Source organism: Zerene cesonia, chromosome 3 (assembly GCF_012273895.1).
Source record: "Zerene cesonia ecotype Mississippi chromosome 3, Zerene_cesonia_1.1, whole genome shotgun sequence".
NCBI classification, from domain to species: Eukaryota; Metazoa; Arthropoda; class Insecta; order Lepidoptera; family Pieridae; genus Zerene; species Zerene cesonia.
Genome location: NC_052104.1, coordinates 2,549,499 through 2,564,720, shown reverse-complemented (window position 1 = coordinate 2,564,720; position 15,222 = coordinate 2,549,499). Strand labels below are relative to the sequence as shown.

Genomic DNA, 15,222 nt, shown 5'->3' with positions numbered 1-15,222 from the left:
TTCCGGCCTAGTATCCAGTACAAACTTCGGTAGCGAAGGTTTATTTCTTCTCTTTTGGCTTTAATGTGGTGGTTCCATTAAGATGGACTAATATTGGATGGACTAATAATAATGGACTAATATTTTGATTTATTTTCCTAGACCACATTTATTTAGAAGAATCCTGAACTGTTGTGTTATTCGATTGGGAACTTCCAATTTGGAGAGTAATTAAACACTTTCTATATATTCCTCTTGCATATAGCTAACTTTTGTGTCAACTTGAATCAAACATGGCATAATTTTAGTAGAAACTAGAATGTCTGACACCTCATATAGTCATTTTCCAAAAATCGGCCTTTAAAGTGAAAAGGTAGAATTTTGTATGAAGTGTGTATTTCCCCAGCAAAGCTACTATATTATAATAATTACATGCTTGTTATTATTTATCAATACAAAACAACAATCGTAGTATAACGTAAGTACCAAGCGATAGCAGTTTACTATTCTGCCTATGCTCTACATACTTTGTAACTTCGAATTTGAACTCTATGCCTTGTGCGGAGAGTACACATTTGTTCGTCTATTATTTATTTGTCAATCATTGTTATGAACATCAAAGGCACCGCCATCGTTCATTCACAAGGCACAGGTGAAAACTTTCCGTTTGTTCGGCACGCGCGAACTTCTAACAGTATCTGTATGTGAAAACGAGACGGGTATATGTACCTAATTGACTTTGAGTCACGCGAGAGAAAGAGACGAAAGTTTTGGGTTGTGATAGAAAGAGAAATACTTTTGGCGGTGAGATGAGGCTGTAGGTAATTAATTTGATCAGCGGTGTACGCAGTTTGCTCACGTCATGTTAAGGGATGTCGAATTAGTGTGCGCAGTATCGATAAACTTGTTCGATCGACATGGACAATAATGTATTGTAGTTGCTAACTTAATATACTTGTTGTATATGTTGTTTTCAATTGAATTTGATACGTAGGGGTGAAATAAATTCTTGACACTACACGGAAAAGAAGTCGCAAAGTAAAATCCTGAATCTAATCATACAATCGTCATAATAATATGATCATCATGCAGTTTTATTTTAGATGAAAATTCTTAGATTTTGTCCAAGACCTATTTATAATTCATGAAGTAATTTTAGAAAGTTTTAAATGTACTAATAGTTTAAAGACAGGCATGAATTGATGATCCAGTGTGCAAAATTGGTCGTATAAAAATGGAATTAATGAGAATAATTAGAAGAAAAATATAATGGAATCAGTAAGATTCCTATTATAAAATAATTGAAAGTTCGTTTTTCGACGTTTTAGTAACTCAATGTTTTTTTTATTTTGAACCCATGAACATTTGTAGAGGCATAAGGTCTTTGTAGACCTTACGCATCTACAAATGGATTGCCGACTTTTTGGGAAGGGATTAAGAAAGGATTGGCGATAGGAATAAAGGAAAGGACTGGGAAGGGTAAGGAAAAGGATATGGGCCTCCGGCTCCCCCACTCACCGAACGACGTGACGAATGTCAATGTTCATATCATTTGCAAAGATTTTTGTTCAATTAAATTAACTTCTTAAGAATCAGAATTTCATTAACGTCTTCTCACTACGAAAATGTACAGTTAGTTCATTCAGAGCAACCTTTATTTTTTGACTTATGTATTTAGTTAAGCCCTTCTATTTGTTGGGATGGTAAGTTATAATTTTTATATAACTATAAGTAATATACTACATAAGTTGTAATTTTAGAGGAATTTCATCGATATCGATAGTCGACCTGCCTACAAGCGGGGGCCGGGCGGCAGGTGTGAGCTAGACGCTCCGGCGCGCCAGTCTCTCGCGGCCGTCGCTCTAACCACACGTCGCGTTACTTCGAACCAATATCGACACGTGCGTGGCGCAACCCTATACCGTTCTATTTTCAAAACGCACTTTGTGTTGTGACTTGCGTTGCACTGGAATTATTAAATTTTTCTAACTGGTAAGTTAATTTGTGGCCAGCGCTAACTGACAATTCGAAATTCGATTCGATATTTGCAACGGTGATTTGTGTGCCAGTGTCAATTTTTATTTCGTCCCACATAATCGCGAATGTTTGTTGAAATTTATACGTAGATTTTTACTGTGCGAAGTTGATTTGCTCACGATAGGTTTGCTAATAAAGCTACGGTGAATCGCATAGGTACAAAAGACATCAACGAGCTCGACTGTGTCAATGGGTGATTTTCTCAAAGGTGTTTTTTCGTTTTCATAACGTTTGCTTGGGAATCGCTAGCGTGACTTGCTCTTTCAGTACTTTCTTTATAAACACGATATCATACGTGGTACAGATACCATTTTATATAAAATTTCCTTCTAAGTAAGAATTCACGTTAATATTCTCCTCGTATGTTCTTACGTTTTACTCGATTTGGTATTACTAATAAATATTTATAGGAACATAAAATATATTGAACTAATTTCAATACATTCAATGATTGGAATGAACTTTAATAGATCATAAAATATGAAAATGAGAGAAAGCAGTTATTCCTTGATTAGTTTATGATGTAAGGAAATTGAATTCATTATCTATGAGAGATATATTATTATGGGGTTTTAGATTTTTATTCTGCGCTTGATTCCTGTCGAAGTCGCTTTTAGAAGATTTATTAAAAATTAAAAAAAAAAAAACGGTATTGTAATATTCCAATTATCTGGTAATAAAGCAATAAAAACCGCTTTTATTGAATTTGGAATGATTAAGCGATTTCTAAATTTTCTGGTATTCAGGTTTTAGATATTTCAAGTGTTGACAGGCGTGACGCGTGTGGGCGTACAGTGGCGCGTCAAGTGCGGTAAAATTTTTGCATATAAATTAAACATTTGTGATGGATTCGGTTTTTGCCCCGGTCCCGATGAATTATTGTTATGGTTTAAATTATAAACTGTGGGTGAATATTCAAATAACGTTAATTGTTCATTCTAAAATCTTCAGTAGTTAACTTTAGACGTATTCAAAATCTATTTGATTTAGGTTTAAGACTTATGACTCATATGAACAATTCGTTAACCTAAAATAAGTCATATATAATATCTTTTATAAAGTTATACCTACCACGAAATAGTTATAGTATAATTCATGCAAAACAAGATGACTGTTCTAATGTAAATTACATTTCAAAAGTACACACGAAATTTTTTTTTTTTTTTTTTTTTTTTTTATGACATAGCGGGCAGCTGAGCTGGTGGTTCGCCTGATGGTAAGCGATCACCACCGCCCATAAACATTCGCAAAGGTAGTAAGTACCTCTGTGAATGCGCTGCCCGCTTTTATGGGGTAAGGGAAAAGGAAAGGATTAACGACTGGAAAGAAGGAATGGACTGGGATGGGTGAGGAAAAGGAAACGGGCCTCCGGCTCCCCCACTCACCGTACGAAACACAGTGGCATGCCACTATTTCACGCCGGTTTTCTGTGGGGGTGTGGTACTTCCCCGGTGCGAGCTGGCCCAATTCGTGCCGAAGCGTGCTCGACTACCACAATAAAAAGAAATTCCATAATTCAACTGAACTCAAGAAAACTGAATGAATTTGATTGAATGATTGATAGTCTGTAAACAGCCTTAAAACAGGGAATTTCTTAATAAACAAACGAAAGTACCATACTATTTAAAACGCGCCGTAAAAAGTAAATTTAACTGTATTAACACGCTCCGAGTGTCAGTCGAAATGGAGCCTAATTATGATAAAAGCGCAGAAAAAACTTAATCAACGGTTCCCATAATGACATGCATTTGTGTCGAATTTCAGATTACAGTTTTATGTCGTCTAGCACAGTTCGATACCTAAATGACTTGAGCTGACATGTGATATGTCTATAAATGTGTTAATGTATTCAAATTGTGGTTGTACGTGTTTGAGTTGGGTGCCAATGGTCGTGCGATTATATCGGAGATCTTATCTTTCTATTGTGTGAAGGGAACCATAACAAGATTTTTATGATGATATTTGAGCCCATGAATGGGCCGTCGCATTGTATATTTGATTAGGTGTCGAGTATAGTGGAATCTGCTTTTAGCTCAGTGTTTGATGAAAGCCTGTGCTTTCGTGTTCTCGGCACTGAATTATTTTGACTTTTATTTGTATTCTGTTATTTTTCAATAATATTAAACATTATTTAATATAAGTCGAAGATAAACAAGCTTAGATAATCGTAATTGTGTTATGTGAAGCCTTATCTGCTCTTAAACAACATATACCAGATTCAAAGTTTAATCTACTTGCCTAAATGATTTACAAAGTTTATTGGACACACACACAATAACTGATAATCCTGTTAAATTAAGATTTCATTATCATAGTAAAGTCACCTAATATACGACGGCAACAGAAGCCTAACTGTTAATATTTAGTCACGTTAATGCATTACGGATGTGGGTTAAATGTAAAACAATGTATAATTACTTGTCTACGATCGTTCACGCACTGTACACAGACACGCGCCAAGATACTGATTATTGCATTAAGCGGAATAGCGCTTTACTGTTGGGATTAATTTCGTATCAGCGCTGGCTGCTGTCACATTTACAAGTAGTGAGTTGAAATGGAGAATTTCGAGAAGTTTCGATATTTCAATTGGAATACTTAAAAGTTTATAGAGTGTGGTTAGTTTATAATGTAAGTAGGTCATAATCTAAAAACTTGCTCCATCCTTTTGCTCAAAATCATAAAGCCAAATGTTGATGTCATTTTAAGAAGTATCAAGTCTAGTATTAAGTCTATTTAAGTGTGTAAAAAATTAAACAAATCGTCACTCACCGTTACCTTAGTCGTTTCTCCCGGTATGAGTAAAAATACAACGGGGAATGTGATTCTGTTATTTTATCCGCACTGCACCGTGAAGGAATGAAAGTTGTTTTCAGACAAAATATATCAAATTATTGTCTATTTTAAGCATATTTATGGGTATTTACATAATGTAATAAGCTCGTCTCAAGCGCTCGCACTTACTCACGCTTAAACTTAATAAAATAGCTTATGTTAATAAGGCGTAACTTTCTATTACTGACGTATTATTAAATATAACTTTAGAAGTTTCAAAGTTTTACCTTAAAGTTAAACTCCCGTTCTAACGCGAGAATGTAATAATTTAAAATGCGTAGGGATGTACTATATAGACAGACGAGACTTAATACGAGTCTTCGCTAACGTGGTATAAACTGTAAGGTAAATAGGTGTGTTAGCTAAAGCTCATATTATTCATAAACATAATCACATAAGTAATATAATACTAGGCATAAATAAACCAATAAGCTAGCTCCGTTCTGTAAAGGTCATATAATCAAATAGTATTTTTTTAATATTTATGTTACTTTATAACAAAATGATTGCTCCTTTTTTATGAAAGTCATATTTTTTGACATAGTACTTATTTAATATTGAATGGCGACGAAGCCTATTGAAGAAGTAATTCCTTTACAGCAAACATTCAGTCTATATACAATAAGTGAACAGACTAAACAATCCATGAGAGTATTAATTTGATAAACGTTTTTAGATGAGTCTACACAGTATTTAACTATGAGTCACAAGTGTTCACCAATTTTAAAATAATTACAGACAAATTGTAAAGCGCTACATCGCTTGTATCATTAATTCAACAGCAGAGAGGAATTAGTGTAAGTCAGATATAATTATTAACATGTGATTAGATTGGTATCTTTTTAATCGCTAACTAGAATCTGTTGGTGGGTACGCGTAAAAAAATTATTGTTGATTTTATCTCGATCCTTGGGTTCATTCAAAATTATTTACCGACAACGAATTTCGTACGGGGGTTTTTCGTTTTGTGTTTTAAATTTGCACTCCGTTTTTATTTTGTTTGTTAGAAAATTTGTTTAGTTCTATTGCTTATTTGTTCATGTGCAAAGGCGCGTTTCAAAGTGTGAAGTAGAACAGCTTTAAGTAGTCGAGAGTGGCTGGTGGGCAAATAGGATACGACACATTTAATCTTGTTATCTATGGATTCAGCGAGTTTGCTCTTGACGCGGTTTCAGATTAAATTTCTGCGCCGATTAATAAATAGTGTTCGGTATTATAGATCGTGGGAAATCATTTTTAGCATCGCGAAATCTTGATATTGTGAGTTATATTAAAAACAAGATTGTTATTCATTTATTTTGAAAAAAGCGCCAAATTTTGGAGCCAATTATGGTAGGATAAATTATTTCGGTCTTTTTATTGATAAAAAAAAAATCCCACTTAAGATTGCTATCCAAACCGCAAATTTTAAATGATTGAACCAACCTTCATAATATTGACAAACATTTTCTCTTTTTTGCGGTAGACCATCACAATCGACCGCCAGTTTTTTAACATATGTTTAAATTGCATGTATAATATGATACCTCTATACATATCTTATCAATCATTACACATATCATATAAGGTTACATTAGTAATTTGTCTCTGTATTTTTGTTATTTGATCTCTAATAGAAACAAATGCCCACAATAAAGGAACACATTTAACGTTAATGAATTTTGACTAGTCTACGATAGAAACCAAACCCAATATCGCAGACGAGTTATACACAAATTCATAAGCGGTATATTGCTGACGTATCTTAATTCGCGCTCTCACTCGAGTCTAGCGGAATTCCATATAATCATTATTAATTTATTAATTTATACGGAGCACAGCTCTCTCCAGTTTGTGGAGCTTATGCTTCGCTGCGCAGACGCGTGATGTATCCTAGTAAACGAGTGTTTCATACGATTTTTGTGTCGTGCTTTATAAATTGGTTTCTTGGCAGCTGTAGTAAATTAAATGCCACATAACACAGATTTTATTAATTAAATTATTTTATTGCAGATATATTTTTTATGAATATTCATGAATTGGCTGCTTTAATTATAAATAGTTAACTAAACTGTAATTGGGGCACAAATCTTGTATCTATATTTGAAAATGTAGAGTTACGTGCAGGAAATATTCCAATTAAATTATGTTATAGAAATGTGCAGTGTGAAATGTTCTTAGCTTGTAAATTGTAATTGATAAAGTCATTTTCAGCGTAACGGAATGTGATTCAGCGTTTAACAGTAGTGGCGTATATAAAATATAGGTTAGTAGAGAGTATCATAGGGTTATCAATTTCCAAAGATGAGCATAAAACACCCGTGTTATAAACGTAAGATACTTTAAAATAAATTTTGTATCACTTACTTTTCACTACATATGTTATTTGGCCTAAAGACAGATATTTATAATAAGGTTTACTATAATGTAATTGTTTCTTAAAATGTGGTAAATCTGTTAGAGACGTCATTGTGTAATTATTCCGATTATTTGATTTCAAATATAGGTTTTATCGCCTCATTTGCGCAGAAGTTAACGCGTGAACGTAGAACCGAGGGGTTCGATTCCCGGTGGATACTCGCAAAAATAAAGTTTCTGTCTGACAGGACACAGAAGGCTGATCACCCATTTGTTTGTAAAGAGAATCGATCCGATCAGTGAAACAGACGTATATCATCTGCCCCACACCCCACTAGAGGACACGGGACTTATCTTTAATGACCTAACGCACACAATATAATTTGTAAAACGGTAGATTAAGCTTTGTTAAGCTTTGTGAAGAGGAAAAAAATAATCTTATTATTGTTTTAAGTCACGTTCACGTTCTATTAAACCGTGTGTTCATACAACGCAACCAACTAGTCTAATATTGGCGTCATGTCGTATTTGTAAAATAACAGTGGATCACAAATTAGCCTCCTATGGTGTTACGGCGGAAAATGGCTGTCACACTTGGTTTCATGTCACAAATAACTAATTTGTGATATAAGCTATTGTAGGATTATTTTATGTTTTTCATATTCTGTTGTGGTAACTTCAACATTTATTTCTGGTCGCTTTTGGTTTAAGATTGAGGAACACTTGGGGTATGTACCAAAAACAATTATAAATATAGATTCATACACTAAAAAACTAATGTCCATATCGTAGTGTATATTTTATATTTACTATGGAGAATATAGACTTACTTTACTGGCACGTTGCAGAAATCTTACCGTGATTACCGGTAATTCGCTATCTACTACGATAAAAATTTTCTCTCTATTAAAAACCATAACGACCAATCGAGTAAACGCTGAAATCTCTGCTCAATCAAAGCATTGATTAAATTTTATATACATTGACTATCTTGAAATCCTTTGCAATAATTGTTTAGGTGTCATAATTGTTAAGATTCGTTCGATTAGAAACTTCTCCAATTATAACGTACAGCCAACAACGAAGTTGTTCGATGTTAGAGTCATAGATATGTCAATAAAATATTTAGTAATACAAATCTAGACATTAATAAACTTCTTAAGCAGTACTAGTATTCTTGAACTGTTTATAGAAAATTGACGCAGTATTATGTGTCAGTTGTTATGTACACAACTGACAATGTTAAGCGTTCGTTGCTGACCGTACACATGAGCAAGGTTAGCGTACAAATGTACCGTAATACGCGCTAACATAAGAACGTGTAGAACTGGCAAAACGGGCAGCCAAATATAGGAAACTTGTCCGTCTGTCGCGATTATTGATATTGTATTATACGCGGCATGCGGCTAGAACATTATCGCTTAATTTACTGTACAAATTACCTCAATAACGTTCATCTATGACGTTTATATGGGCAATATTGTTTAGATATAATGCGTGCATAATCAGTGGGAATAAATTTCTTTAAATGACTTTTATTGAGAATTCGAATGTTCTTTAGATGCAGTTGTAAACCACTATTCTTCATATTTAGTCATAATTATTAAAAAACAAAATTTCCTTACTTAAATGAAACCCTTTATGGATAAATTTAATTTAAGATGATAATTTACGATTCGTACAATCACGAAACACTGTTTGTCGCGTCTAATAGAACAAGAGCCTTCGGTCAGCGAACCGCTATATATGAAACTAAAAATTATAACGGCCGCGGCAGAGCGATCTTATAAACAATTGTTCTGATTTTCCTCAGAATTAATGCAACAGCGCTCTCATTATCAAGTGGGGAAACACTTATCATAAGTGCGGTGATGGAATGGTATTCGTACACGCAAGACGGAATTTTATTGAAGGGGATATTTAAACGAGGTCTCTATATAGAAGTTATACTGGGTTAAGACGTCAGGATAAGCTTTTGCTCTAGTAGATTAATATTTTAATTATCAAATATATACTTTCCGGCCATAAATTTGTATCATTTATCAAATTTTGCACAACTGTTAAATACGATCTACAAATCCTCGTTCATAACTTTTGCTCGGTTTGCAAAATTATATTATATTTATCTAATTTTTATCTAAATTAATTTGTGTACCGACTGATAAGAATAATTTAATGCGACTTGTAGGAAGGATGTAATAGTTGTATAGTTCACAACATTCAATTAAATATACAAATACGGTATTGGTGTTTGATTTGACGAAACGTTTTTTACAACAGTAAATAACATTTTTTCCAGATATTATTCCGCCATTTATCCTTAGCGTTTAATCATCACGTCCACATACAATTGGTCATATATTTCCCTTATGTCATCATCAGTCTTAAAGTTGTCAAGCTCCAGGGGTCCTCTTAAGACTCGGGGACAGCATTTAGCAATCAATTGAATCTATTTACACTTAATACGGTCCGACACCGAACAACTCTTGTCTCTTCATTTTGTGAGATTATTTATTGCGTTCTGTGTGTGATGGGTGATGAAAGTTTGGTTAAGATTCATTTGTGTAGAAAAAACGAGGCTGAGTCTTACAACCTTTAAGCAAGAGATATATTCACACTGAATGTTATAAAAGAAAGCACGCAGAGAGGTTCTATTTCTTCTTCCAGATCTTCTTCAAAAATGTTCATACGGCTTCTCTTGAGAATGATATAGTGGAGTGTTACGTGTTTGCATGAAATTATTTCAGTAAACATTTCTTTAAAAAAAGGGGACATTGTAATATTTCTGTTCCACTGAATGAATTTCTCCAACACCGTGTGATTACGATTTTTTCCATCACCGTCCACAACATTTTGGTTCCGTAAAGATTCCGGAAAATAATGTGGGACGACTAAATGATGAAGAACAAACACTACGTATTAAAGTTGCGTTATTATAAGTCCAAACCTAATAATTTTGCGGAGGCTGTACAAGGTGATGATTTATGATACACTTGATAGAAACAAATAAAAATAGACACAATCTGAGTCACCTAACTACAAGTATCCGTTGCCAGCGCCCGCGGGCCACAAATTGTGATCTTAATTCGTAAAAGCTCGACATTGATTGTAATCATCGTGATTGCTGAACGATTTATGATGTCAAAGATTAATGGATAGATGCTTCTTAGTACTCCCAAAGAATACATAATAGTTCTGACGCACTACTATATTGCTTTTTATATATCGAACAATGGTTGATTAAATACATATTACATTGAAGCAAAAAAGTATTGTGCGTGATAAATACAGTATAAGTTATTTAAAACTGATGAAATTATGTGTTCTTCTCGCATATATTAATGTAATATTATAACATTACGTATATGTAGTCAACATAAATCATTGTTTGCTTGTTTTTTTAATTAATCGCCTCAAAGACGATTTGATATGATCAATATAGCTCAAGTAAAGATCGTGAATCTAGAATTAAATCTTTGTTTACGCTTGACCCGAGTTCTGGTTATCAACGAATCTTTTCTTTAATCAACAAACAATAGTAATGTACTTATTTTTATACCTATGAATACTTTTAATCTATTGATACATACATAAAATGTTTGAAGGTAATAAATATGAAAATATAAACATGCAAAGCATACAGCCTATTCATTCGATACAATTAATTATATTCCATGCGAGTAATAGAAGAATACATTTTTCGCATGAGAACTAAAGCAGATGATATTTATTAAAAATCATCGAACTCGACCCTAAAGTCATAAGGTAGCGTTACGCGCGGTCAAAACAAACTGTACATCTTCCCACTTTAAGCCATTCCATACGTCACATGACTTGTGACATATGCGGTAATTAGAGGTGTATAAGCCGTGTCATAGTCATAAACTTTTGATATAATCTAATACCAGTATCATGGTATCTAGTTCCGAGCTTAACTAATGGTAGATGTAATTGAACAGGTTGCGTTTGATATGACTGATTTAGTCAGATATCATATTATGTTACTTGTTAAAAGGTTATGATACTTTCTATTATTCCTACTGGAAATATACGAGTGAGTACATTTGTTTCATAAATATTTTTATGTATTATTATTTAACTAGCTGTTTGTCCCATCTTCACCCGTGGTATATAAGTAGCATATGTAATTCGATGACGATGCAGCTGTCTAAATGTAAAAATAATTTTTTGAAATCCGTCCAGTTTTCTTGTGAGACAGAAAAACATAAATGTTCTCTATTTATAATAATTATTAGTCTAGATGATTTTTGTACACACACTAACAACCTTATTACCATAGGCAACTCGCTATAAAGAAGTTAGAATGTTATAGTCACATGCTATAGCGTTATTTCCAATATATCAGCACAATACTTAAATCATTAATTGTAATGTAACGTAGGAATCGAGGACAACGCACCGACTGAGAAGTGCTTGTAGAAAATATGTCGAACAACGGGTGCTTCAGTCATTATTGCTTGTGTCATTGATTGAGGTTCGTTTCCTACGTGACCAACATTAGATAGAGGCATAAAGGTTTTATTCATTCGTATGGCTATTTATTATATGTTAGTGTGAGTTTAGTAAACGATACATGTACATTGTTTTTGAGTTTAAGTGTTGGGATCAACCGGGTTTTTAAGTCTATAAGATTTATATAGAAAATGTCTTAACCGTAAAAGAACTAGAATATTACTTCGATTATATTTGCTGACACATAGTCATAGTGATGCCGCGTAGACAGAGAAAGTTATAACTGCACAAGTCTTGCCGTCTACTGATCATGAAATATGATTAAAATATAGCAATCAACATCTATACCAACTTGATATCATTATTACATGTTTATAATAAAATTGTTAGCAACATTCACATGCAAAGATGTAGATAATATCGAAATGCATTTCCGTTTACAAATATTTCTTTTAAAATATATTCAGCAATCGAAAGATATGATCGAATCGATATTGGCAATGTTATCGTTAAATAGCGGAAACCATGTCCAATTACTAGCTGGTAAGAACCAAGATTTTCTCGGAGATGCACGTCCTTGCAGATCTACGATATGGACCATCGTTTAGTTGATATTCTGTTGCTGTTTACGCATTTCTATAAATGGTTACGATTAGATTTACGTGTGTTGTATTTAGATATAAAATTATTGGATTGTGTAGATTTTATATATGAAATTTTCTCCAGTCATGTTAGCAACAAACGTAGATATCTACGCTTACAAATTTGTTGTATGTTTTTTATTCCGAATTTTCGGTTAATAAAGATATGTCCAGAGGTCTCGCTAGCATTTAAGATAAAATTCTCTCCTAATAAATAAATAAACTTAAGAAGTTTATTTATTTCAGGATTACAATTTTTGTGATAAGATAATAATGAATTGCTTTCGTTTATTTCAACTTTGTATCGACATACAATTTATAATAAACGTGAAATCTATTCAGATATCTTGATACGTACCCTTTATAGTCTTCCACTTTATAACGAGCTCTTGAACAAGCTGGTGTTTACTTCAGACTTATCTTGTTTTGTTCTAGCTCGCTAATGTAGGCAGTGTCTACCAGATTGTAAATTAGACAGGGTAGTGAACAATGTATCTTTGTATGCAATAAGTTCCGTATATAAATCGATTTCTTTCGTGTATAAATATGAATAAATTACGAAAAGCCAAAATATATCAAAATTAAATATATGTTGGTGCTTAGTAAATCCTTTATAAATATTATAATTAACAGTGTTTTGAATCGTTTAAACGAATTTTGTTTGAAGCATTAAGTGTGCCAAATAATCAGTTATGTTCGTATGAATAGTAAAGCTAATAATGGCCGTGCTGGTGCTGAATCTCTCTTCACTTGAAACTGTCATTGAGATATTGAGATAATATAAATGTTTATGAACATCACGCATCAAGTTTCTACACAAATAGATACTCCATTCAAATAATCGTAGCTTAACTAAATCGGCTATCCAAACGCCTATCATCTTGCTATACTGCTATTTAACATAATTTGACCCACGACGTAAAATTATTCAAAGCATATTTCACCTTATCATAATGGTGGAAGAATTAAAATGCTTTGAAGGAATTGATGATCAGTGAGTAAATTATGATGGGATTTAAATACTCATTCTGTTTATGCTATTACGAAAAGTGGGCTTACCGCCACAGCAAACAGTTTGTAAGTGGTTGTGCGTGCTTGATGATACTGCACGCTTTTAGTCTGGAAATAATATACTAAGTCCTACACATATGAGGATATTACTGCAAAGGTAAATTGCGCGATGACATGTGTATATGAAATAACTGAACTTAATGCATGTATTAAGATTAATAAATGCATGTGAGTATGCAGGTGTGTTGTTGATGGCATACGTCGACTATTGGATTATTATTGGAACACTGGCAACTCTATTTACTGGTTAATAAAGTGCACTATTACGATAAAAAGTACAATTTTGGTTTACCGGTCAACGTAGTAATTTGTAACCCCGGACCATTGCTAGTCACTAAACTAAATTAAATTCCAAGCGAGTATAGCCATACTACTCAAAAAATATGTAGAAAACAAAATTAACGTCATATGAATTTATGTCTATATGACAGTATTGAAAAACGTTAGTGTTTTCTAAAATACTTAATTACAAAAGTGCTTTCCTGCAGCTTTCAACTTTGATGTTATATCTTTGTAGTCATCTTTGATAAGGTAGAAAAAGCGTTAAGATGGTTTCTCACATGCAAATTGCTATTGCACTGTGAAATGACTTCTATGTCGGTTGCATGTTGTTTTATACTTTATAAAGACAATTTCTGCTACATAAGCACGTTCGACACACGAACACATTTATCGTATGTGCCAAGACAGGTAGACAATAGAAAAAAGAAAGTTAAGTAAAGATTTACAATGTGACAACGAATCGGTGTGACGTAGAATGGGTCATAATATATAACGGTATATACCGACGAGAGTCTAGCGTGTGTTCTGACTTCTATGGTGTCTCAATAAATAATGGATTCGTAAATAGACGCTCACGGTTTCGTATATCAAATGGAGAGTTTTGTTCCCGCGCTGAATGAGGTTTGATATTTAACTGTTTCCTATAACATCCTAGTCGAGAGTTATCTTCGATTGATTTTTCCTTTTAATTTGAAGTAGTTTTTTCTACGACCCAATTAGGTTATTATGTTTATTATAAGATTGTAATTGCTTTCGGTTGTGTCGACTTTTTTTTTGTATCACAAAATGAAAATATTTATTTAAAATATAAATGGCATTTTTTATGTTAATACAAATGCAATTGTTGCACTTGACATTAAATGGTTATAGTTATTAGTTCACTACAGAAAAAAACTCCTTAATGTTCTTGAAACAAAACTGAGATTAACTAACACGCAGCTACTAACGGCGTTTAGCTTTCTGACCTCTGCTGCAGTTATGAACTTTGTAATTGAAAAGTCGAATGAGAAATACTTTTCAAATCGAAATTTCAATTTATTTTTATTGATATTACCCATGAATCAAGCCCATATATCACTGTCTATTGGCGATTTAAACAATACATATTATAACTGTTATGCACGCAGCCAATTAGGAAGATGTCGAATATCTTAAAAGGAAATGACCTTTCTTCGTTAGGATCACTTTCATCTATTTGTTTTTGGGTCGAACGTGATCCCACAGTCGTATGCCTCTATGTCACTAAGGGCAGAGGTCGTCCCTCTAATGAGAAAGAATCGATGAAAATCGTTAGAAATGCAGACTAGTAATATATTATTGCTTTGTATACAAATACTAGCTGGGTTGTTAAGTCGTTGATTATTTGTATAAATTATGCTGAATTCCAATATTTGTCAACGCTTGTTATTGGCTGTAAATTATATTTTGTATAAAAACATAGTTTCTTAAATACGAAACCGTATAATTTCCCCAATTTATCTAACACTTGATCAAAGAGCTTTCGTTCTAGTATAAACGTTTACCCAAAAATCTATTAACTTTTTAGTAGATATTAATATATTATCTT

At 33.1% G+C, this 15,222-nt stretch overlaps 1 protein-coding gene across 1 annotated transcript in view; it reads left to right on the top strand.

Annotated features, from left to right (window-relative positions):
* The first annotated feature begins 1,819 nt into the window (after positions 1-1,819).
* Positions 1,820-15,222, top strand: part of LOC119839102 — a 60,469-nt gene continuing 47,066 nt past the window's right edge. The window contains 1 exon segment of the mRNA XM_038365303.1: positions 1,820-1,971. The gene's annotated coding sequence lies outside the window, so the exon portion shown is untranslated.